Source organism: Balaenoptera borealis, assembly GCF_965194805.1.
Source record: "Balaenoptera borealis genome assembly, chromosome: 2".
Classification (NCBI taxonomy): domain Eukaryota; kingdom Metazoa; phylum Chordata; class Mammalia; order Artiodactyla; family Balaenopteridae; genus Balaenoptera; species Balaenoptera borealis.
Window position 1 is genome coordinate 2,667,839 of NC_138867.1, and position 22,617 is coordinate 2,690,455.

At 48.8% G+C, this 22,617-nt stretch overlaps 1 protein-coding gene across 1 annotated transcript in view; it reads right to left on the minus strand.

Moving 5' to 3' along the window:
• Positions 1–8,810: 8,810 nt before the first annotated feature.
• IRX2 (iroquois homeobox 2) overlaps positions 8,811–22,617 on the minus strand; it is a 38,363-nt gene continuing 24,556 nt past the window's right edge. Inside the window, exon 5 of the mRNA XM_082381212.1 lies at positions 8,811–9,219. The gene's annotated coding sequence lies outside the window, so the exon portion shown is untranslated. The remainder of the gene's footprint in view (positions 9,220–22,617) is intronic.

Here is a 22,617-nt window from a genome sequence, read left to right on the forward strand (position 1 = left end):
GGACGAATCTCTGGGAGGGTGAGGCCCGAGCCCTTGGCCTTCTCCTCTGGGGTTCACAGCAGAGGCCACCTGAGCACAGGAACAGTCACAGAGAGAGTGGAGGCCATGGCCAGGGCTCCTGGCTGCCCTCCCGCACACACACACGCCACAGCCCAGGCTGCCCTCGGTGCCCGGCTGACCTTACCCTTCTCACCCCTAAGGAGGGAATTGATGAAAACATGAGGGACAGAGCTTCTGGGGGAAACAGCACAGACTGGGCAGGGGTGCGGCCTCTAGGGACACTGGCCAGACGCTGAGAGGAATGCGGGCCTGTGCTCGGCTCCCTCGTTCCCCAGATGTGCCGTGGGGTCCAGGCTCTGAGTCCCCTCCCAGAGAGAAGACCACCCCCCCAGGAGGAGGGGACCACCCCTGGGATGACAGCAGCTGGTCACCGTCCACCCCCAGCACCAGGCAGGCCTGCAGCCAACTCGTGTCTGAGACGCGTCTGCTGTGTTCGGGATCTCAGGACCTCCTCCTTCCACTTGGGACATGAGTTCCTTGTCTGAGTCGCCCCTGCTGACAGCCTCCTCCTCAAGGACCGGCAGCTTATGGGTGTGTCCTGGTGTGTCCTGTGTATCCTGTGTGTCCTAGGGTATGTTCTGGGTCTCCTAGGTTATGTCCTAGGGTGTGTCCTGGTGCGTCCTGGTGTGTCCTGGGAGTGTTCTGGCATGTCCTGGTGTGTGTCCTCGGGTGTCCTGGGGTGTGTCATGGGAGTGTCCTGCTGTGTCCTGGGCATGATCTAGCACAGATGAGGGCCCTGCCAGAGGAGGGCAGGTGACTGGGAAGCAGCAGGACAGTACAGGACACACAAGGGGACCAGGGTCCAGACCGTCTGGGGTCCAGGGCTACCTGCACACACACAGAGACAGGAACATGCCTCCACAAAGGAGCAGTGAGGGTTCCGGAGATGCCACTCCCGTGAACTCACCACCTGGGAGCAAGAAAGGCTGGAAGCCCTGGGGAAACCCTCGGGTGGCACCTGGCGAGGACTTCCACATGAAGACAAGGACCCCCACAGCCCACCCATCACGGGAGAGCCATCCGGGTGGTACCTGGGCTTCTCCCCCCACCCCTGCACCCGGGCCTGATGGCTCCGTCTATCCCTATCGCCCCAGCAGCCTGTGTCCTCCGGCTCCACGCGCCAGAGACAAAATCGGAATCGATGGCGCAGACAAGCCTCATCTTACCTGCATGTTAGCAGCGATGAAACCCAACCGAGAAACTCCTTGAAGCATCTGGCCCAACGGAGGCAGAAGCAGATCAGGCCAAAGCCGGTGGCCCAGGGAACAGGAAGGGCCAGAGAGGATGCCACTCAACAAGACCTCACTCGGGTCAAAATTGGACCAGTTTCCAGGGACCTCACAGCCAGTGTTCCTGCCTTCCCTGCTCGACCTCCTCTCCATCCACACCTCACCCCCACCCCACACACACGCCTCTCAGCTCTGATTGTTTTTAGATCAGCGGGATCTGGGGTCCGTGCTTGTGCCTGAAATGGAGAGAAGCCATGCCCTGCTTCCCCCTCCAACTCCGATTAAACCTTCCCGTCCGTCTCCAACCCCGCCTAAGACGCCAAGTGCCCGGCCTCCTTGTGAATTTGCTTCGGGAGCCCAGCCCGGCCAGGACTGCCCCCCGCCCTCTCTACTGTGTGCTGAGCGGTGCATGGTGAGCACGGGGCCACGCTGGCAGCCAGGGAGTTCTGCAGAATAGACAACTGTCCTCACAAAGGCTCTGTGCATGCATTTGGGGCAAGAAAGGGGATTCCTAGGATGCCATGTAGCTATCCAAGGCTGGAAGATTGATTTGCAAATTTACACATTTAAACACCTTTCATGTTCCATAAAAAAAATTAAGGAATGTTATCTGCTCTTCTCAGATACAAAACAACTGAAAACGTGTGAGACTGTCACGCTCTTGGTGTTTGATTATTTAAAATATTTACGAGACTATGGCCACACCCATCTTCCATGGGATTTCAGCTCCCCTCCTGCCACCAAACTGTTCCACCCTGTCACCACCCTGGTCATGTGATGCAGAAACCCAAAGACCACTTCTCTCAGTTCCTCTTTCTTGGCATCTTGGGGATGTGGAATCATCTGGAAACCTGCTCTTCCCATATGGTTCCAGGAGGTTGCAGGCTCTGCCTCCACTCCCGACCCCCTTGGGGCTCCTTCTCTGCTTGATCCTCTCCCTCTGGTCCCCCAAGATGCTGGGCTCCTGGGGTTCCACCCTCAGCCCTGTGCTCTTCTCCATTCCCACCCTGCCCTGGGGGCTCCTTGGGCTCCCCCGGCTGCCCATCCTACAAACATGCCAAATCCCTCCACCCAACAGCCTGCTGCCGGTCACCAGAGGGACCACCTGTTGTCACCTGTAGCTCTACTTCTCTGCAACGCTCACCTGTACCCCAGCAGAGCCCTTCCCCCGATCCTGTCCCCTCCACCCACCGTGCCATCACATCGTCATCTGCTCTCCAGTCCCTGCCTGTCTCCACCTCTACTGTGTCCTTGGGGCCCCTCCAACCCCCCCGGACCAGTGCAGCCCCCTCTGCTCACCCTCACCTGCCCGGCCTCCATGCCCACCAAGGGACACTCACAGGTGTTGCCTCAGGACCCCCTGCTTTGTTCCCCACTCATCAGACTGCTGTCTTGGGGTGAAAATGTTGGGCTGCTGCTCACTGGTCCCACCTGCTGCTTATTATCCTGTCTCCTCCTCCAGGAAGCCTTCCCTGCCTTCCCCATGCCTGGCAGACCTGAGCAACCTTTTCTACCATCCACAGCACCACCACAACTGGATGTATTACAGCCCCTGGAGGTAGCTCTGTTTCCTTATTAGCCTGCGAGCTCCTTGAGAGAAGGAGCACATGGTGTCTGCCTTTGACACTGGACACTCACTCAACCACTCACTCACTCATTCATTCACTCACTCACTCACTCATTCGACTCCACCACTCATTCACTCAACCACTCATTCACTCACTCATTCATTCACTCAACCACTCACTCATTCACTCAACCACTCACTCACTCATTCACTCACTCATTCATTCACTCACTCATTCGCTCAACCACTCATTCCCTCAACCACTCACTCACTCACTCTCTCACTCACTCATTCACTCTCTCACTCATTCACTCACTCATTCATTCACTCACTCACATTCACTCACTCACACATTAACTCACTCACTCATTCCCCTGGTCGGTTTCAGTCACACAGGACCCCTGTGATGGACATAAGAAGGAGCAGTGATGAGACAGGCGAGGTGGCCACCTGGAGCTCACTCAAGACAGGGGAGACCGACACCCAGTCCAAAGTCCAAGGACAAAATATCCCACACAAGTTAAAAGGAAATGCTCCAGCTTTAACTTGAAGATGACCAGACCTTAAAAACATACTTCTGAGAGGGGGAAAAAAGCAAGTTTCGTATACGTTTTGATCTCACAGACATTAAAAACACAGGAAGTGAGTGTCTTTTCTGTGTCAGTAACATGCGTGGCGTCTTTCCAGACACCAGCACATCAGCTGATGTTTGCTGAGAGCCTTTCCACTAGCTTGTGTGTCCTGACAAATGCCCGCCTGTACCTCCTCTTTCTGTCACCCTGTGGGGTGGCCCCAAATCCCTGAAAACCTCCCTGTCTCCTCAGGGCCTCGGCCAGGGCTGTCTGGCTCGCAGGAGGACCAGCCAGCCCCTCCCAGGTCTCCTGTGTGTCCCAGCGTCTCTGGGTACCAGGCTGGCCTCAGGGCCCCACAGAGCAGGGACTGAGCTGACCACACTGCTGGGCACCCCCCTAACTTAGTATTTTTGTCCTTTGCACAAACAACTGTGCTACGGGATTTTCTGTGTAACACACACGCGGAGCCTCGGAAGTTAAACTGCCCTGGTGTTTGTAAAGAGCCGTCTGCATCCCTGTGACACCATCTGGCAGCTCCACGGAGCCTGGCCTTGGAAAAATAAGACCCCAAAGTGTGTTGAAGCCAAGCCTCACCAGGCCATCCACCGGGACCCAGCCGGGGGGTCTCTCAGACAAGATGTGCCGGGGCTCCCCCAGGGATTATACTGGGCACGCGGCCGCCAGGCTGTTCTGCCCCATTGCTTCTTGGTGAAATGAAAATAATAATAATTTCTAAGACTTCAGATTCTACCTCCCAAAGTACTTTTCCAGGAACATACTTTGAAAGAACACCATAGAAAATATGGTCCCAGTGATACAAAGCTTCAGACATTCTCATGATTTAGGGGGCGAGGCCGTGAAGGGGCTCCTGCAAGGATTTTTTGTTTCTGAAATTTCAGAAGCAAGAAAACACACCTTTGAGCTGAGCCTGTACGGTCAGCATTCAAAGTTTCATGTGAGCTTTGCTTGGCTGGTGCTTGTTCTAAGAAAAAAGAACGTGTGTGCCATGAGGGTCTGGCTGTCGGCAGGCATTCGCATCCTGGGGTCAGGGGAAGCAGCACTAAAGACAGCGTCTCAAGTACAAAGTCTTGTACAAAAGTCTCTGTATAAAGCACAGAAGAAGAGAAAATATTCTAGAGCAACCCCTGTGAGTGAGTCACAAGGCAATTCTTCAGGGTACGTGAAGGTCCCAGAATGAGCTTGCAGACTCCAGGTAGGCAGAGCACAGATTCACCCAAACATGCCTGGGTGCACTGGGCACTTAGTGAGCACCTACTGGGTGCTTGGTCCCTACCAGGCTCTGGGGAGAGAGCGGGGACAGGTGGAGGGTTTGTCCTGTGATCGTGACCGCTCGCGCACTTGAGGCCCCTGGGCCGCCACGGGAGGGACGCAGAGCCGGCTCCTTGGGGCTGACTCGCTCTGGACTTGATGACACGCACGTCAAGTGCTGCTCAGACCAGAAGACCTTTGTCCTTTCTGAATCAAAGCTGGAGTTTCCTTGCACGACACAGAATTCCCAGTTCTGCTCCAGAAATTGACCTTAAACTGCAAAACGTAAGAGGAGGAATGAAAACTTCAGCCTGCCTGGAACACAGCAATGGTTTAGCGGATTCAACTCAAAAAAAGGCCTGGGCAGCTGATGAGGTTTCAGACGGCTGTTGATACAAACTCTCATTTTTACCCACAAATCCTGAAAAGCAACATGTTGAAGGCAATGGATGCCTCTAACATCGTCCTCTTGCCTTCCTTGGGAATTCAACATTAAACAATGAAGAATAATATTTATCTCCTTCAAGAAAATTGTGAAGATAAATACACAGTGGGTCACATCGTTCCAAGACTTACCTGGAACAAGTAAACAGGTTTTCCCCTGTGTCCAAAGAACAAAGTATAAAACTAATCACTTTGGGGGGATGGTGGGCACGCCTCCTCCTCCCCGACATCTGGTCAGACCAGGTAGCCCTTTGGTCCGAACACTCCGTGGACGCGTTGCTGGAAGCATCTCGAAGCCCCTTGATGCTTCATTGAAGAGCTGCCATGGCCTCATGACAGTTATACCGTATCTTGCGGGTAAGGACACAGGACAATGCACTAGATTAATACTTTGCTTTCTTAATCTATTAATCTACCACCTTTGGGACATGATTTTAAATCCACTCCAGAGCAAAGTGACTGAAAATCACTCTGGTCTGACAGCTTTAAAAGATCACAAGTGAAACGTGTTAAGAAGGTCTCAACCCATCGATACGGTGCAAGGATGGCTCTCTGGAAGTTTCCCTGGCCTGGTGATTCTACACCCTCCCGCTGGGAGCGTCCAAAACAGACAATCATGCACCAGCAAGAAAATATTTCTATTAGACAGAGTTAAAGGGGCGAGTCCGTGTTCTGTCAGATCTGGGCCGAGGATATTTATTACTGCTGAGGTTGAAAATCCTCCGAGTTCCTGGAAAAGATGTGCTTCCTCCTTGCTGGGGTGGGTCCTGGTATCATCTGAGACAGGGAAAGGGTGGGGGGGATGCAGGCCAGGAACTGAAATAGATGGAGCCTTGCAATGTGACAAAACAGAAAACTTATTTATAAAAAAAAAAAAAAGCTTCTATTTTGATGACACTGAAGTAAAGCATTTCTGTATTTTTAAAACCAATGACTGAGCCCCTGCTTCCCTTGTCAGTCTCTGTGCTCAATGGCCAAGTTCACCCCCATGGCCAGGGATGGCCCCCCTAAACAGGCTCTGCAGGCATCTCTCCACGAGCGTGGTCTGGGGAGAATGCCGAGGAGGTCCCCAGGCCACAGGCGTCCCCGGCCAGCCCCCAGCCAGCACGGGGGGATAACTCACAGCTCTCAGCCTCCCAAGTAGTGGGAAGATTAGATAATACGTACAAAACCTCACTTTTGTAAAGCAACTATAAATAAAAATTAATTTAAAAAAACACCTCACTTTCTCCCGTGGTCAAGGGCCCACACTGCACATTTGGCCATTTGGATGCAAATCACAAAGTGTAGGAACCTCTAGGAATTGGCTACGTATGGAGGAGAAGGAAGAGGAAGCATCACCGCGAGAGGTGGGTCACCTGGGAAAGCAGGAGGGGTGGACTCCCATAAAGAAGGAAAGCTGCCTGGGACGGCCTGGGAGCTGTGGACAGGGGCCTGAAGACGCTGCCTCTGGACAGGACGAAACAGCTCAACGGGACCGACTCCAGGCGGCTCAGGTGTCCTGTCGTGGGGACAGAGAGGGAAGCGTGGACACTCCTTCTAGGGTCTGCCAGAGAATGGAGGGAAACCGGACGGGTGCGTGGGGATGGCAGGGGCCAGGAGAAGGTCAAGGGTGTGGGCTGGCCGTGCTTACAAGGCAGAGACAGCAGGCACGTGGGCCAGCACGGAGGCACGGGGGGCAGGTGACCCCCGGCACAGACGACGTTGTGCCCATGATGAGGCTGGAGCAGAAGCTTGGGGGCCCTGCTCGCTGCAGCCCACCTTGGAGGCCACCTGTGCAGGGGGCTCCGCTCCGGCCAAGGCTTCCTGCTTGACAGCCCTCCTCTGTGCCCGGGAGCCACCTGCAGCCACTGGGCTGGGAATCAGTGGATAAATACCCAGCTCGCCTACCCTCGGTGGCCCCGCCAAGACACCAAGACTCCCACCAAAGAGTCTCCTGACCCAGCCTCCGGAATCACCTCCCAAATAAACTCCTTGCCTTCAAATCCTTTACTCAGAAGCTGCTTTGGGGTCACTGCAAGCGATTATACGGCATGAATGGGGGAAGTGTTAGCAGAATGCCTCCTGGAAAAAACCAAAAGGACGGTCAGGGCTGTGCAGACGGACAGACAGGGAGACGTGGGGTCCCCTCGGGGGAATTCAGGGGAGGCTCAGGGGGCAGGGTAGAGAGGGATTCAGATCTCAGAAAATGCCCCCTTTTGCCCTTTTAAAAGAATTGATAATGATGCTGAAGAAGAAACGCCATGCAGTCAAGGTTACCAACATGGGATTCCATGATTAGAAACAGGGAAAGGCTGGGTTCAGCCACGTGCAGGACACGCAGCCCTCCTGTAACAACAGTGCACTTTTTAAAATTATCATTAATTTTTACTGGAGTACAGTTGCTTTACAATGTTGTGTTAGCCTCCACTGCACAACAAATGAATCAGCCAGACACATACAGATATCCCCTCCCTTTTGGACTTCCCTCCCATTTAGGTCACCAAATATACATTATTGACACTATGTATAAAATAGACAACTGATGACAACAACGCACTTTTATCAGCAAGTCTAGGTGGATTTGCACAATCCAGTGAAGCTTCCCTTTTCTTCCATCAAGTTGCCCTGCAGGTTAGAGAGAAACCATCACTGTTCTCTCTCGCCCGGGACATATTCGTAATTACTTTGTTTTTTTTTAATTAGAAGAAACTCTATATCTCCGCCTTGTCCCCAACTTTATGGGCTCCTCCAGATGTTGAATAGGAAACAAGAAGCCCCAGAAAAACAGCTGGATGCTAAAGACAGCGAGAATTACCAACAGATCACTTTGGAAACGATGCCTTATCCTCACGTTACCTCTGAGTAACCACCGCTGTGGCATTTCCCTTCTAGAAGGACCGAGTGGTGTGAGCCTGGGGCAGGACGTCCACTCTCGCTGTGCCCTGATGTCTCCCGCGCTTACTTCCCTGGGGTGCGCCCACGCCACCGCCTGCCCCTCCGTACAGTCGCTGCCCCCCAGCAGCTCCCCTGGGCTCACGGGGCCTGGCTTCCCTCCTCTGGCTCTGCAGATGGATTAGCCGAAGGTTGTGGGTGGAGGTGCCCTCTCACCCAAACCTCCCACCTTCAGCCACTAATGCTAACCTCCCCTCCATCAGGCTGAGAGTGATTTGGCATCTTTTCCTTAGAAAACCACATCTCTCAGGTGACTTAGAATTGGTAGAGATGTCTCCCTTCCAGACCAGCGACCTGCCTTCTCTGGAGCGAGAGCCTGGAGTGAGGAAACCTCTGCGGGAAGGCACCCGGTGTCCACAGCGGTGACCTCAGCCGCTGCTCAGGGCCGCTGCATGGGTGTCTGTTGAGGGGCTGTGTGAGTGTGGGACCCTCCCTCCTCCCCCCACCCCTTCGGATGGAGGTCAGTTGGGATCCAGAGCACAGGCCAGCACCTCTAAGGCCCTCATCCTTGGTCACATGGAGCTTTCTCTACCAGGACTCACTCTTCCAAGAAGACGAGGGGAGATGGCAGGAGGCCTGCTGGTGTCAACCCAGCAAATGCTGGTCGGCTCTGCAGCACCTGGTGGGGAGGAATTGCAACTCATGGACGCCTGGCCAAGCATTCCCGTCTTGATTCCGTGGAGAAGAACGACCTTGGTTCTCGTCTTCTTTGAAGAAGGAATTCAGCAAAGAGACCAAGACTGTGAAATAGAAACAGTGTTTATTTAAAGCAAAGTACATGTGGAAGGGCACACGGGTGAACTTGGAGTGAGTTATGCGGGCAGCAGGGGAGGCTTAGTTTGGTTATGTGGGGACGGTTTTCTGGGTTGTCTCCGGCCTATCATCTCACTTGTGCCCACATTTGGTCTGACTCAGGGTCCTTCCAGGTGTGTGCGCATCTCTCAGCCAAGATGGATTCCAGCTGCCTCTTCTCCCTCCTTTTGTCCTTCCCCTAGACTGAGGGCCTTCTCTGCACACATGTTGGGCTGGGAAATCCACAGGAATGCACCCAATCAGAGCACATCGCGAAGCATCAGCAGGAGACCAGCTGCAGCTGCTTCGCCTGGGGCCTAACTCCTTCCTCAGTCTGAGTTCTCTATCATTCCTGAAATGATTAAAGCAAAATGTATGACAAAAGCAAAACCCAAAGTATCTTTCTGTCATTTTCATGACTGCATTTATATAATTAACATACATAATAAATAAATAGATATTCAAGTTTAGTTAAGTTCAGGATAAGTTCATGGTGATAAATACACTCGTTTATTACCAAAAAATTGAAAAATGAAATAAAAACGCCTGTGTGATTTGACTAGCCCATAACTGTCATGTTTCAGATATTCTGTTTCAGTGTTTTTCTATATGCAAACTTTTTCATAAAATTCCGTTTATTTACAGTTTCTATGACTTCATGTCCTGCTCCTTTCATTTACTGTCACAAAAAAATTATATGTTTGGTCTCTGCTCATTATTTTTTGTTTAAAATAAATGACTTTGATGTTTCAGTCTTTTGCTGTCTGAATTATGTTTAGTTTACCTTGTCTTTTCTAAGAAACTGCAGGATATATTTCTCCTGCCTTCAATTTTTCACATGATTACTTTAAATTTAGAAATGTGTTAATTCATATTTTATCATTAGAGTCAGAAATTACAATCATCTTAATCTCTTCATACAAGATAAAATTTCAGTCTATTTTTACCATTTCCCAACATCCTAGATTTTCTTGACCAAGTTTGAGGGTTGAGACACGAGTTACCCTCCTTTGAAGAGCTGGGGTCTTCCTTTCATTGTGGTTTGTAAACACCTCTCCAACCTCTTTCTGGATTTACTTGATATGTACTTTCTAAGACCCTCTGCCAAGTCTGGGTCTGTCTGCCCCACTCTGGTTTGCTTCAACCCCCAGTCTCCTTATGCCTCCTCAAGTTGTAGAGCTTTTGTTTTGTGAAGAAGGCAACCACGCGCCCTGCTCTCTGAGCACTGTCGATCTGGGTGGCTTGTCTGTGGGAATGGAAGCTTTCAGCTGCAGTAACAACAGGCCCTACTCCAACAGGCTGGAGCAGCAGGGAACACCCAGCCATGTGCAGGGGTGAGGGACGCCACCCGGGTGCTAGATGGAGAAGTTAAATGGGGCCATGGATGTCGCAGGTGTGTTCTGCCTCTCTCTCTGTGACACAGACCACCAGGGTCGTCCTAGGCTGGAAGCCCTCATGGTCACGGCAGGGCTGCCAGTGCCCAGCAGGACTGCACACCTCTTCCCTAGTCATGTCCTCTGGACAGAGAGTGGCTCATGTGTCACCATCAGAGTGTTTTCCAAGCAACCTCCACAAACCTCTCCTGAGCTCTCATCGTCAACTCTCGTTCCTCCCAGGGGTCAGGCTTGGCAGGGATAGGGTTAGTCCTAGAGCAGTCAGGCCTCCTGCTAGCCGAGGCGTGTGACCACACAGGGGGAGCATGAGGAGCCCCCAACACAATCTGGGAAGAGGGAGTGGGGAACACACCCTCCAGGACAGAGTTCTGCTGACTTCCTGCATAAACAGCCCATTGTCTGGGCCCACGACGATGCTAGAATAAGTGTATTTCTTTGGCCTCTGTGCAGTTGGGGAGGCCTAACCTCTGTTTCCTTTATAGAACAGGAACTTTTGTTGCAACTCTGTATTTAAAAAAATGATAGAACTGCAAGCAGTATTTCTGCCTGGAATATTCTAAGCATCTAAAATTTCCTTCCTTAATGAAAGAAAATTTTCTTCAATTTTAGTTCTAATTATGCTTCTCTTTTAGTTGCCCTAGCTTTTCCTACAAGGACATTTATAATTCTTAGTCTAGATTCTTTCTCTGCCCTATCTTCATTTACAAAGAATAAAACAATTAGTTTCATTTATTCTGCGTATTAAAAAAAAATGTTTCTTATTGCAGTGAGCCAATACCAGAAGTTAGACATAAGAATACAAACGCCCATCACCAGGGGGAAAAGCAGTATTAATAGTGAACCATGTATCTTTTGGTCTTTTTTCTATGTGATGTACATCAAGTCACGTGTTAAACAGTCATCAAATACTTCTTGGCAACCTATTACGTTGGCCTTAGAATATACCCCTCTGAAGGTATACAGAATGCAGCGCTTAAAAATTAATCAAATTGGTTATTTTTCCCCTGTACTTATATCAGTGTGATCTACATTTATTCCTATTTTGATGTTGCCGTTTATCTCTTTTAAAATTGGATTGTAGTTTTGCCACGTGCAACATGTCTTGTTGCAAACATCAGCCGGCACTCTGCACAGAGTTCTCCCCCTACACCCTCCCCACTCCCCTCCTGAGTGACCACTTTCACCATCGGTCCCCATGGGCCCTTTCTGTGTTCCATTCTACCAAAGTAAGGAAGGTGCTGACCTTCTTATTTCACCTTCTCTCTGATTACACATGTAACATCCTCACCCCTGAGCATTTGACTTCACAGCGTCACAATATCCTGCTCTGGGGTTGGGGGGACAGTCCTCCACACCTTTTCCGTGTGTGGCCACACGAGTTTATGGTCACCTTCTCCCCGACAGGCTCTCTGTGTTTGCTTCCTGTGATTGCTGTGATAAAGCACCGCAAAATGCGTGGCTTACAACACCCAAAATGTTTTCTCTCCCAGCTCAGGGGGCCAGAGTCTGAGATCAAAGTGTCAGCAGGGCTATGCCCTCTCCAAAGGCTCTAAGGGAGGCTCCTTCCTGCCTCTTCCAGCTTCTGGGGGCCCAACACTCCAACCTCTGCCTCCGTCTTCACGTGGCCTCCTCCTCTGTGTCCCTCTTTTCCCCTGTCATCTGTCTAATCTCCCTCTTAGAAGGACAACTGTCATTGGATTTAGGGTCCACTCACGTAACCAGAATAAGCTCCTCGTCTCGAAATCCTTAATTACATCTTCAAAGACCCTTTTTCTGAATAAGGTGCCATTCTCAGGTCTGAGGTCAGGACGTGGACAGTATCCTGGAGGCCACTGCTCAGCCCACTGCAGTTGGTGGCTTGCCATGTCTTACTGTAGCAAACACCACCTTGTGCACACGCCGCTTTGTGCTGTGTAGATAAATCTCTGGCACAATTTCTAGAGGAGGTGTTGAGACTTGAAGGGTGACTGCCTGCACGGTTTTGTTAGATTTTGTCCAATTCCCTTCCATGGATTGCATTTCTCTTAACACAAGTGACCTTGAGCATCTATCTATGGGTGTAAAGGCAATTTGTATGTGTTTGCATTTTCAGTGAAATATCTTTTCATGTTGTTTGTCCACTTTTCTTTTGAGTGTTTTGGTCTTTTTTTTCCTTGATTGTTTAAAACATCTTAAAATTTAAGGTTTTTAGCCCTCAAGCTAAGATAGGAACTGTTGATATATCCCCCAGTTTGCCATTGCTTTGGATCAAGGCAGTTGGCGGGGGGGAGATTTTTGGGCCATGCAAACATTTATATAGTGTTGAATTTATTCATTTTTTTCTTATTTACTTGAGTCTTTATTTGGATCATAGTTGGAAGGCTTTCACCAGTCAGGTTAAAAAGGAATGTGTGCTCTTCCAGTGTACTTGAAGTCTCATTTTTCATATGAATTTCTGACCCATTGTGGTTTGCTCTGTTGTTTAGAGGGAGATTTGGGTCCAATTTTGCCTTTTTCCAAACGGATGTTCAGTTCCCTTGATGTCATTTACTTTTACCTTGTTGGTATGAGATGCCACCTTTGTCATAAACAAAGTCCCCTGGGTTGGTCTCTCTACTCTGCCCCTAGGACCCATTTGTCCAGCTGGGCGCTAGAGCTATTAGTTACAGGATTTATACCATGTTTGCGTGTCCTTCTTCCTCACTCCTCTTTTTGGGATTTTCATATTCTTACATGATTATTTGTCCATACAAACTTTAAGGTCAACTGCATGTCTATAAAAAATACCTGCTGCCACGAGTGTTGGATTTATGCTAAATTCATATATTAACTCGGTAGAATTAACTCTTCTTATCCAAGATCAAGGTACAAGTCTACCTCGGAGACTTTGAAAAGTATTTGAGAGTTTCCCCATATAGATTTTACAATTTCTTATCAAGGGCATAAGAATTTCATGTTCTTAGTTGTTTTAAACAAGATTTTCTCTTTCTTTACGTTTTCTAAGGGGCCGTTGTGGGTCCATAGGAAGGAGATTGATTTTTGTTGGTTAGGCTTATAGCCTCCTAAATGTTCCTAAAGGCAGCTTTTAATTATTTAAATAATTTGCTTAGCTCTCAAAGTCATGTTGATAAAGGGATAAGAGTTGAATCTTCTCTCTAAACACACGGATATGGTAGATAAAGATTATTCAATATTTTAAAAAATGCACAGCCACCCATGAAAGCAAGCAAGGAGAATCCCTGTGGCTGGAAATGGGTGGAGTGCATGGTGGGGCCCATGGTCACAGTGGACCCAGAGCAAAACAGGTCCTTGAGATCAGCGCTCACCTTGTGCAGGGCCGGACTTGGTGGGTGAGGACTTTGGGTCTCGGCAGAAAGCTGCCCATCCAGGAAAGGGTTGAAATTACCCACCCCTCACTCCCTCCCACACACTCAGGGTTGAGGTTGGGAATGAGTTTCCTGCCCAGAATGAGCCCAGCCACACATTCAAATCAAGCCAGGCCCCCAGTGCATCTGTGTGCAGCCTCTGACCTGGGCTGTCGGGGCAGGATGAGGCCGGACCAGGTGCCTGCCCTGGGGACTGCGTTCCAAGCAGGTGGGAACAGTTGGCAAAGGGCCCTGAAGGAGAGGCCCTGCTCAGGATGAGCTCTTAAAACACAAGGATTTGAAAAACAGTTAACAGTCCCATAAATGGGAGACGTCAATAATGATCAAAGAAATGTTCACATATTGAGGTGTGGGGAAGTCATTCTAGCTTATACATGAGATAACTTGAATTTTCTTCTAACTAGAACAGCCTGTTTGCGGCCCGTCAAACACACATTGTGCATCTGCTTTAATGATTAAAGAAAAGGGCACATAGACTAGAAGGGAAAGAACGTCCATGTTAAAAATAAAGATTAAATGCCCCTCTTGCTGGACGCTAATGCTGGTCCTCCTTTGACGATAAGACCCCCTTCCCGGGCACCAAGGCCATACTGACTCACTGGATATGTGCAGATCTTTTTTTTTTTTTTTTTAAACCAGGAATGCCTCCCTGACTAGTTTGATGTTCTTGGTTCTGATGAGACATAAAACTGTGCTGAAAACCATGCTTCTCAGGACCAGCTCCACAGAGTAATCTGAGAGGCTGTCTCCCAGGCTATAGTCCTCAGTTTGGCTCACATAAAACTCTTTTCCATTCCTATTATACATTGTTTATTGATTATTTTCATCCGACAGTAAGGAGGATATAGAAATAGCAGAGCGGGAATTCCCTGGAGATCCAGTGGATAGGACTCCTCACTTTCACTGCTGAGGGCCTGGTCAGGAAACTAAAATCCCGCAAGCCATGTGGTGTGGCCAAAAAAGAGAGAAAATAGCAAAGCAATTTTCAAGAAACACTTAGCTAAGCACGTGTGTACTACATTCTCAAGTAAATAAAGTAAAAGTCTTCTTTGTGGAAAAATAAAACAGAAGGTTATAAAGCACACGTAGGCAGATTAGAAAAATGGAAAAGCTGGAGACAAAAAATAGCAGCGGTGAAACTTATCCAAATTCTTACACCCAGATCTCAGGCGGAGGGCTGGGCTATGTAGCAGGCATTGTGGAGCCTGTTGGAAAAGGTGGGTGGTGGGGTTGGAGCCAGTGGGGCCCCCGGCTGTGCAGCCGCTCCTGCACTGAGGTCAGCCCAGCAGCCAGCAGGGTGGCCTGGTCCAGAGATTCCTGCCCGCAGAGGGCGGACAGCAGGGTCCCAGGGGTCACACTGGCACCTCTGGCCCCAGAAAGTCTTCCCCTCCGGATGGAGCTGCCGCCCCAGTTGGGTCTTCGGGTTTGATCAGGTTTCGTGCACCACCACCACCCCCACCCCCCCTCCCCACGGTGTGGCTCACTCCTGCGTTTAGGCCAGTTCCCAGCAAGAGGCTTCTAGAGCATCCGCCCACCCTGCCGCCCGGGCCGGCCACTGGGCCTGCATCCTCAGCAAGGGCATCCACCCCCGCCGCAGGCACCCTGCCTGGCGCTGACCAGCACCGAGACCCCGGGCTGCGGTTGCCTTTCGGAGGAAAGTTAGACTTACTCTGGGATCCCCTAAGGGAAATCTTCTCAGAGCAGAGAGAGTTCCCCCACGCCCTGGGCGCAGACCCCTTTGATGGGGCGGGGAGGGGCCTCTGAAGGGAGCTCCCAGCTGGAGGCAGGTGAGGCCTTGGATGTTGTAACTGATGGAGACCCCTGTTCACACCGACGGGCCAATTAGCTCGAGGTGACCCTTTGTCCAGGACGGACCTGCCCCTCAGGAGACCAGGGAAGGCGCAGGAGGCACCCTGCACTCCCGACAGGCCTCCATCCTCCCTATCGAGGCATCCAGCCTCCCATCACCCCTTCGGGCAGTGGAAGGTCTGTTTGAGCTGCAGCCCCTTGCCCGTAACCCTTAATCCGGTGACACCAAAAGGGAGCTTCAGCGTTCAGGAAGGAGTCTGAGAGTTACAGTGAGGGCCTGGATTTCAGAGCCAGGATGGAAACGGGGAAGATAGAATCAGACAGGACCCAACCCCCTCCTCAGAGCACTTTGCAGGGGGCACTCCAGCTGATTCCAGGGTTTGGGGTATCTCCACAAACTCTTGGATCAGATGCCCTCCCGGGAGAAGCAAAACCACAATAGAATTACCAGAAGACAGATTCTAGAGTTTCAATCGCATTTTTGTGAAGTTCTGTACCATATACATTCAATTTCAAATGTCAACACTTTTCTTTTTCCATCTGATAGGCAAATGTAGAACTAAAAAACAGCCTAAAACCAAATCTAAGACAAAAAATAAACCATGGATTTACAGAATTTAGCATATCCTTGTCCTCAAAGATGAGGTTAGTTCATGCACAGTTTAAGCAAAATACCTACAATTACAGCCCCAGTTGCATGTTTAGTTACAATTCACGGAGAAGTGATCAGTCAGTAAACTAGCTCATGGTTAATAAACCATTGCATGGAGGTGGACCCTCCGTGGTAACCACACCCAAGCATTTCAACATACAGTTCCTGGTCTTGTTGCTGGAAGCTTCCAGCCCACCTGAACGCCCAGAGTGGGTCATCTCACAGGTGCACAGACACAAAACAATTTCTACAACTTACACTTTAGACCATTGTTCAGACTCCTACTTCTGACAATGTTCAATGTTTCATATTAGCTGTTTTTAAACAGCAAAACCAGCAAAGAAAATATTATGCAAAAAAAAAAAAGAGAAGTATAGTTCTCTTGCCCTGTGCATTGATGGAATATTTACAGACGGGCTGTGTACGGAGGCCCTGCCATCAGCATATTTAGAATAATCATTTTCAGAGCCGGGAGCTGGGCCGGGCGGGGCCTGCTCTCCTTTGGGTGTTGAGGAAGGACCACTGGAGGAATGGCAGCAAGTCCCCTGTGGACCCCACTCAGGAGCACGATGTCAAGGTGGGGATTCTACCTCTGGCTTCAGTATTACTCACGAATTTAAAATAACAAAGTGTTAAAAAATATATCAGAACAAGTAACTGCCAACGATAAATGCATCAAGGCGGTGGAAAGGATTACATTTAAGGTATTAAAATTGAAGTTGATGGTGATCCCACATTATTCATTACTTCAAATGGAGATGCCTTTAAATTTATATTAAATTCAATTTAAATGCCATCAAAACCATGGTTGACAAAGTACTGACGGATGAATATTTTAGTCTGATTCAATAGCAGTAAACTTTATTTTCTTACCTTGAGGCAAGGTGATGGAGTTTTTATATGCAGTAGGTTGAACTGGGTTTGTAGTAACATGGCTTCTGATTCCCATAAAATAAAATTCTATCTTTAAAAAATGATTTTCAAGGGTTTAAGTCTTGAACTCTGAAAACATTTCTTCAGGGTTCTTTCTGATTCACTCATTAATTTATACTCTGAAATCCAAAAGCTTTCTTATGCTTCTGTTCAAAATATCTTCTGGTTTAGAATTAACAATTAGTCATCTTAAAGGTTTTATGTTTGATGTTGATATTCAGTAATATTTCAACTTGATTTTTCCACTTACAGCTCTTGGTTATAGGGGAAAAGGGCCTTATACAGAAATTCACTTGGAGTTGGCGTTGAATGCATGTGCATTAGGTAAATGAATGAAATGATTCAATAACTGATTTATTATAATTAACTAGTCTCTGTAACTGTTTCTAAGAAAGAATAGGCAGCCTTTTGTCTGTCTGCTAGAATAGCCCTTGGCTTAAGAGTTTACAGGCCTCATCACAAAAAGATACAGGCAGTCCCTCTGAAGAGATTATTAGTGACATAAATATTGATTATTACCGATGCAGGGAAATAGATAGTCATCTCTGGGCTGAGTCCTTCAGCCTCTGGCTCTATGTGCTTCCGTCTAAGCTCCTAGAATTCAGGGAAGGTTTTTCTCTCCGTATGTCGTTCCCAGTGTGCTGTCTTTCCTGGAGATGTACAGGAGCTCCTGTGGTGGGATCACATTCTGTCAACTCTTCCTCGTGTATCATTATTTTCTTTAGCCCAGTGTATTTTTAATTCCTGTCGATTCTTTTCTAGCTAATGGCTCATTTCGCCCCTAAACCAAGGCAGCCACAGCTTCTGGGGAAGGACAGATGCAACTGAAGGTCAGGAAGCCATGGCTTGGCTGTGACTTTCAAAATAGCCTTTACAAAAGGGCGGGGGGGTCCAGGAGATTTGGGAGCCAGAACTTCAACTTCAAAAGCCAAGTCCTTGATAAATAAAAAAAGGCCCACAGACATTTTCCATTTTGCCTCTTTGAATAGAGTGGGTCCTGTAGCCAAGGCTGGGTTGCAGGGACCTCTGAGGAGTAAACACACAGCTTTTCCAGGCTCTACTGGGGGAAGGGGGAGGGGGAAGGGGCTGGGCATGAGGGACAGCCTGCAGTGTGGACCACAGCCCTCTAGCAAGCTGTGCCCAGCCCTGTAAACATGCGGGGCCGGGATGTGGGCACAGGCGTCTGCCTCAGAGTCCGTCCCAGGCTCTCCAGGCTGCTGTGCTGCGTTCCTCCCTGTGTCTCAGGTACGGCCACTCTGGTGATGAAGGTTGACAGCTCACAGAGACACTGTGCACAGAGGTTTACATTTTAACCATCCCTCTCCGGACTACTGAGCGATGCCTTCGGGGGAGACATTGTCACAATCCTAGTACAATTAGCATCATCGATTCTTTCATCTCCAGGATGGAAGGGCTGCATCCTGGGGGCCAAAAAGTAGGTTTGGGTCCTCAGGTTCCACGTGCCATAGCCACCTTCTCAGGGCTCCCTGAAGGGCCACCCAGTCAAAAGAGTGGCCATCAATCCAACCTTGTTTTAGGTGGTGACCACTTCAAGTGCTTAATTTTGATTGCCCCATTATTTTTATAAATGTGTAGAAATTTTTTTCCAAATGTATTTTTTAATTAATCCAAAATGAATCATTTAAAAAAATCTGTAGTAGGAGGGAAGAATCAGTGCGGATAGGTGATTCATTTCGGCATAAAATCAGTCACTTCTGGCTGAAAAGCAAAGATCTGTGACTGACATATAGAGTATCGGGAAAATAATCTCAGAATGGGTTTTGTCTGCTTCTTGGCTTTGCAGTACCGAAACACAGATTCAGAAATAAAAAATAACTTCATAACATAATGACATGTCTAAAGTACTGCATTTTACTAACCTTTCACATGAGTAATTTAGAATAAAGTCGCTATGTGATTATATAGATTTACATGTTATTTGTCAATTAGAAATATTTTATTTTAAAGGAATATGGATTTGTTTTACTTATCAGAATCCCAATATACACATTCATGAAATTACTTACAAACTTCACTTTATACTTTTGAATTATCCCAGGCTCTGGAGGCTCTAGGGAGTCACTAAAACTTAGTAATTCTGAGTAGAGTATCCCTGCCTCACATTTAAAAATAGAAGCCATAATACTCTCTAGCTTTTGCCAAATTGCAAATAAGTGAGCAGAGTGGAGAGTGATGTGATGAGTCAGAGCTGAATATTCTCAAACCCAACAAGTGTCAAAGTGTGATTACACAGCCTTACCCTGGGGTCCCGCACCCTCAGCTCTGGCCCGGAGCCCATCTCAGGTAGGCAGGCACCAAAGTCAGGTCCATCTGTGCACCCTGGAGCATCTTTGAGGAAAGCCAGCAGATCCCAGCTTTGTAAGTAACTTCATAACTGTGTCTCTTGGGATTCTGATAAGCAGAACAAATGCATACTCCTTTAGGAATACGTTAGGACACATTGTTTTAGTTACTGTGGATATCATTATGATTAATTTGGAAAATACAAAACATATAAAAGACAAGCCAGAGGATCACGGCCTCCTCCTCTTTCACTCTCAGCCAGAGGAACCCTCACTGCCCACCTGGTCTTCACTAGAGCCCTGTGAGTCCTGGGAGCTCCTCGTTCACTGAAAGTTGAGCCCCCAAATCAAGAAGAATGGCCAGGTTGAAGGGGAGTGGCCCTCACCCCAGTGGCATGTCCTGGTTGCACTAACATGTTGCTGGGACATCACATAGGAGAGGGTTTATTCCCCATCAGAACAGAAACAGAGCCGAGGTCACGTGTGCCAAGGTCATTCCATCTTGTCATAGTGCATAGTGACCACTGACCTGTCTGCACAGGAGAGAAGGGAATTTACTGATGGAAATGAAGGTGGGCGTCTGCAGACAGGAGACCCCAGCGTCCCATCGCTCTGGGCTAGGGGGACCCTCCTACACCCTGGTCACCTCAGGGTCCACAGTGCACCAGGACACCAGGCTCCAGCACTCAGCAGTGGTCCATTTATTGGTTTAAACAAACCAGAACTTCCAATTCACCAGGCTGGCGCTGTAGCCAGAGAATGTGAGGTTTCAGGACAACTGCAAAGAGAGCATAGCACACTGGAACAATATTTTGGAGGAAAAGAGTCCTTCATATTCTAAAGTACAGTCACAGAAAAGACGCAGCATCTCGCAGGCACCGGGCATGTGAACAGACCACCAGTTAGTTATACTTGTACCTGGCATGCTGACTACGGTTTCTTTCCCCAACCATTTTGGGACTTCAAGCTCAATGAATTTTAAGGGGTAATTGTACTTGGCAAAACAAAGACTTAGCTGGAAACGATTTTGACAATCTCCAGAACTTTCAGGGTGTGTAATATGTATTAAAGCATGTCAAAAGTTAAGCCCATAAGTCACAGAACCTCTCCTGGATTTGGATTCCAGCTCAGGAATGAGATGATGAAAGTATAAATACGCAGCCAACTGCGCTGAGCACCTCGGAGAGTTCCCAAGCTCACCCTCAGCCAAGTGGCAGGAAACAGCTGTCCAGAATTTCTGAGTGCCTTTAATGAAGAGGATTCTTCATTGTTCGGATTTGGTGATTAAATGGAATAAGACTAATATTCCTTAGTGGGTTTCCTGAGAGAAGACTGTCCTGGAAGACAACTGGGTCTATGAATCCATCCTGGGGCCTGACATGGCAAGGGCAGGGGTGGGGGGACCACACTTGGAAATCAAGCTTTTGGTCACATGGGTTCTTGTCAGTGTGCTTTTTGTCTTTCCACACATTTCAAGAATCTTTCTTAGACCCAACTAAGAAGTCTGGGCTACTTTATTTGTTGGGATTTCCTTCCTCAGAATACAGTGCCAAGGATTTGTAAAACAGTCTCTGTGTGGGTCCGTGGATGCGTCATGGCTGGTGGAATTATGGAGTGAAACTACGCCGCACTCAGGGCAGAAACAGGAAGACTGGGAGCCCCCAGAGGCCAGAACGCCCACAAGGGCACCGCGGAGACGTTTACAGGCCTTGGGAAGTTTCTCTCCATGACGGAAGAAGCTGTGATCATCACCAGTCATCGCTAGCAGCTCAAGGACGAAGTTTGTACCGATGAACTGTTCACTGAAACTAGGAACAGTCCCCATGGTCCCCGCGTTTCCACTTAATCAGCTTCAGTTTCACTCACCTTTTAGGGTTATTTATTCTTTCTTGACAGACAGAAATGGAGGCCTGGGGTGGCGGGTGGTGGAGCGTCCGGCTGGGCTGCCTCACCCCACACTAGGAATAACACAGGCCAAGCTCCGTGCTGGTTCGCTGACCCTGCAGCCCGGCACCCTGGCTTTGCTGCGCGAAGCCCCATGGGAATGAAGGGTCCCAAGTAGAACACAATTGAAATCCTGGTCACCTATCCGAAAAGCATAAGTCATCGCTTACTTGCTCAAGCAGCGGCCTTCAGACTGTTGACCGAAATCCTCAGAAAGAAATATGTTGTGTTATCTACACACACACACCCCTGAAATACAAGTTCACAAAACACTCCTTATATTCCCGGTGATACTTTCTCTTCTATCCTATCTCATTTAAGGAAAACTGGACACACAGTGGATAGAAACCCACAGATTGAAAATAAGCCTGAATTGCTTAGACCGTCTTGCATATTCACGGCTGCATCCCTACAGATCCACGGCCACAAGCATCTGTCCACTAGGCTGTTTCCACATAGGGTGAGACATTTCCGTTTCTGTAGCCACAAGAAATGTGTATTCAAGAGACACCGAGCTAGATTCTCAGTGCGGTTTCTAACCACCACTGCTGACTGAGCCCTTGTGTAGTTGAATCTATGACTTGAGCTTTCATCCAAGGTAGTTTAAACAACTTCATGAAACAGATGGGTGTTATCAGCAAACTTCATACGGGACGTCCTTTGTTTAAGGAGCTCTGACTAACTCCAAAAAGATCACATGTCAATCCAGAGACTCTTGGGATTATAAACTCTTAGGTCTAGAAGAAATCGAATTGGTCCTCCTTCCCAATTCTTGTTTTATTAATTAAAAGGAAAGCATCTGTGGACTAAATTGTCCCACCCAGCATCTGGTACACAGTGGCAGTGCAGTTATACGAATTGAATTAATGAACTTGCCAACGTGGGCAGGGTCAAGGCCACACAACAGGCACCAGGCTGGGGATGCAGACTTTGGATCCACGGTGGTGTGTGTGGGAAGTTCTGGGTTTGCACCACAGTGTCCGTGGTCCGAGCTCGCCTTCACACCGGGAGAGGAGCCGCTTGCCCACAGCTAAAGGCGCTCCCAGCAGAGTGAGCAGAATTATGGCAACTCTGTACCATCTGCACATTCCTGCGTGGCCTCCCGCACCTCTGAGTTGAGAGATAAGATGGGGTCCTGCTTCCCCAAAAGGCTTCATCTCTCCTAAGCTCGTCTAGAAGGCAAACCCACAACCCTAGCCTCAGGAGCTCCATGTTTTGATGAGGTTGGAAAACATGGTTGGGGGTGGGGGGGGACATGGAACAGGAAGTTTTGTTTAATCTATATTCACACCCCTGAGATGGCATTCCCAAGGGAAGTTAAAATAAGACTTTGAAATGGAAATTGCTTAA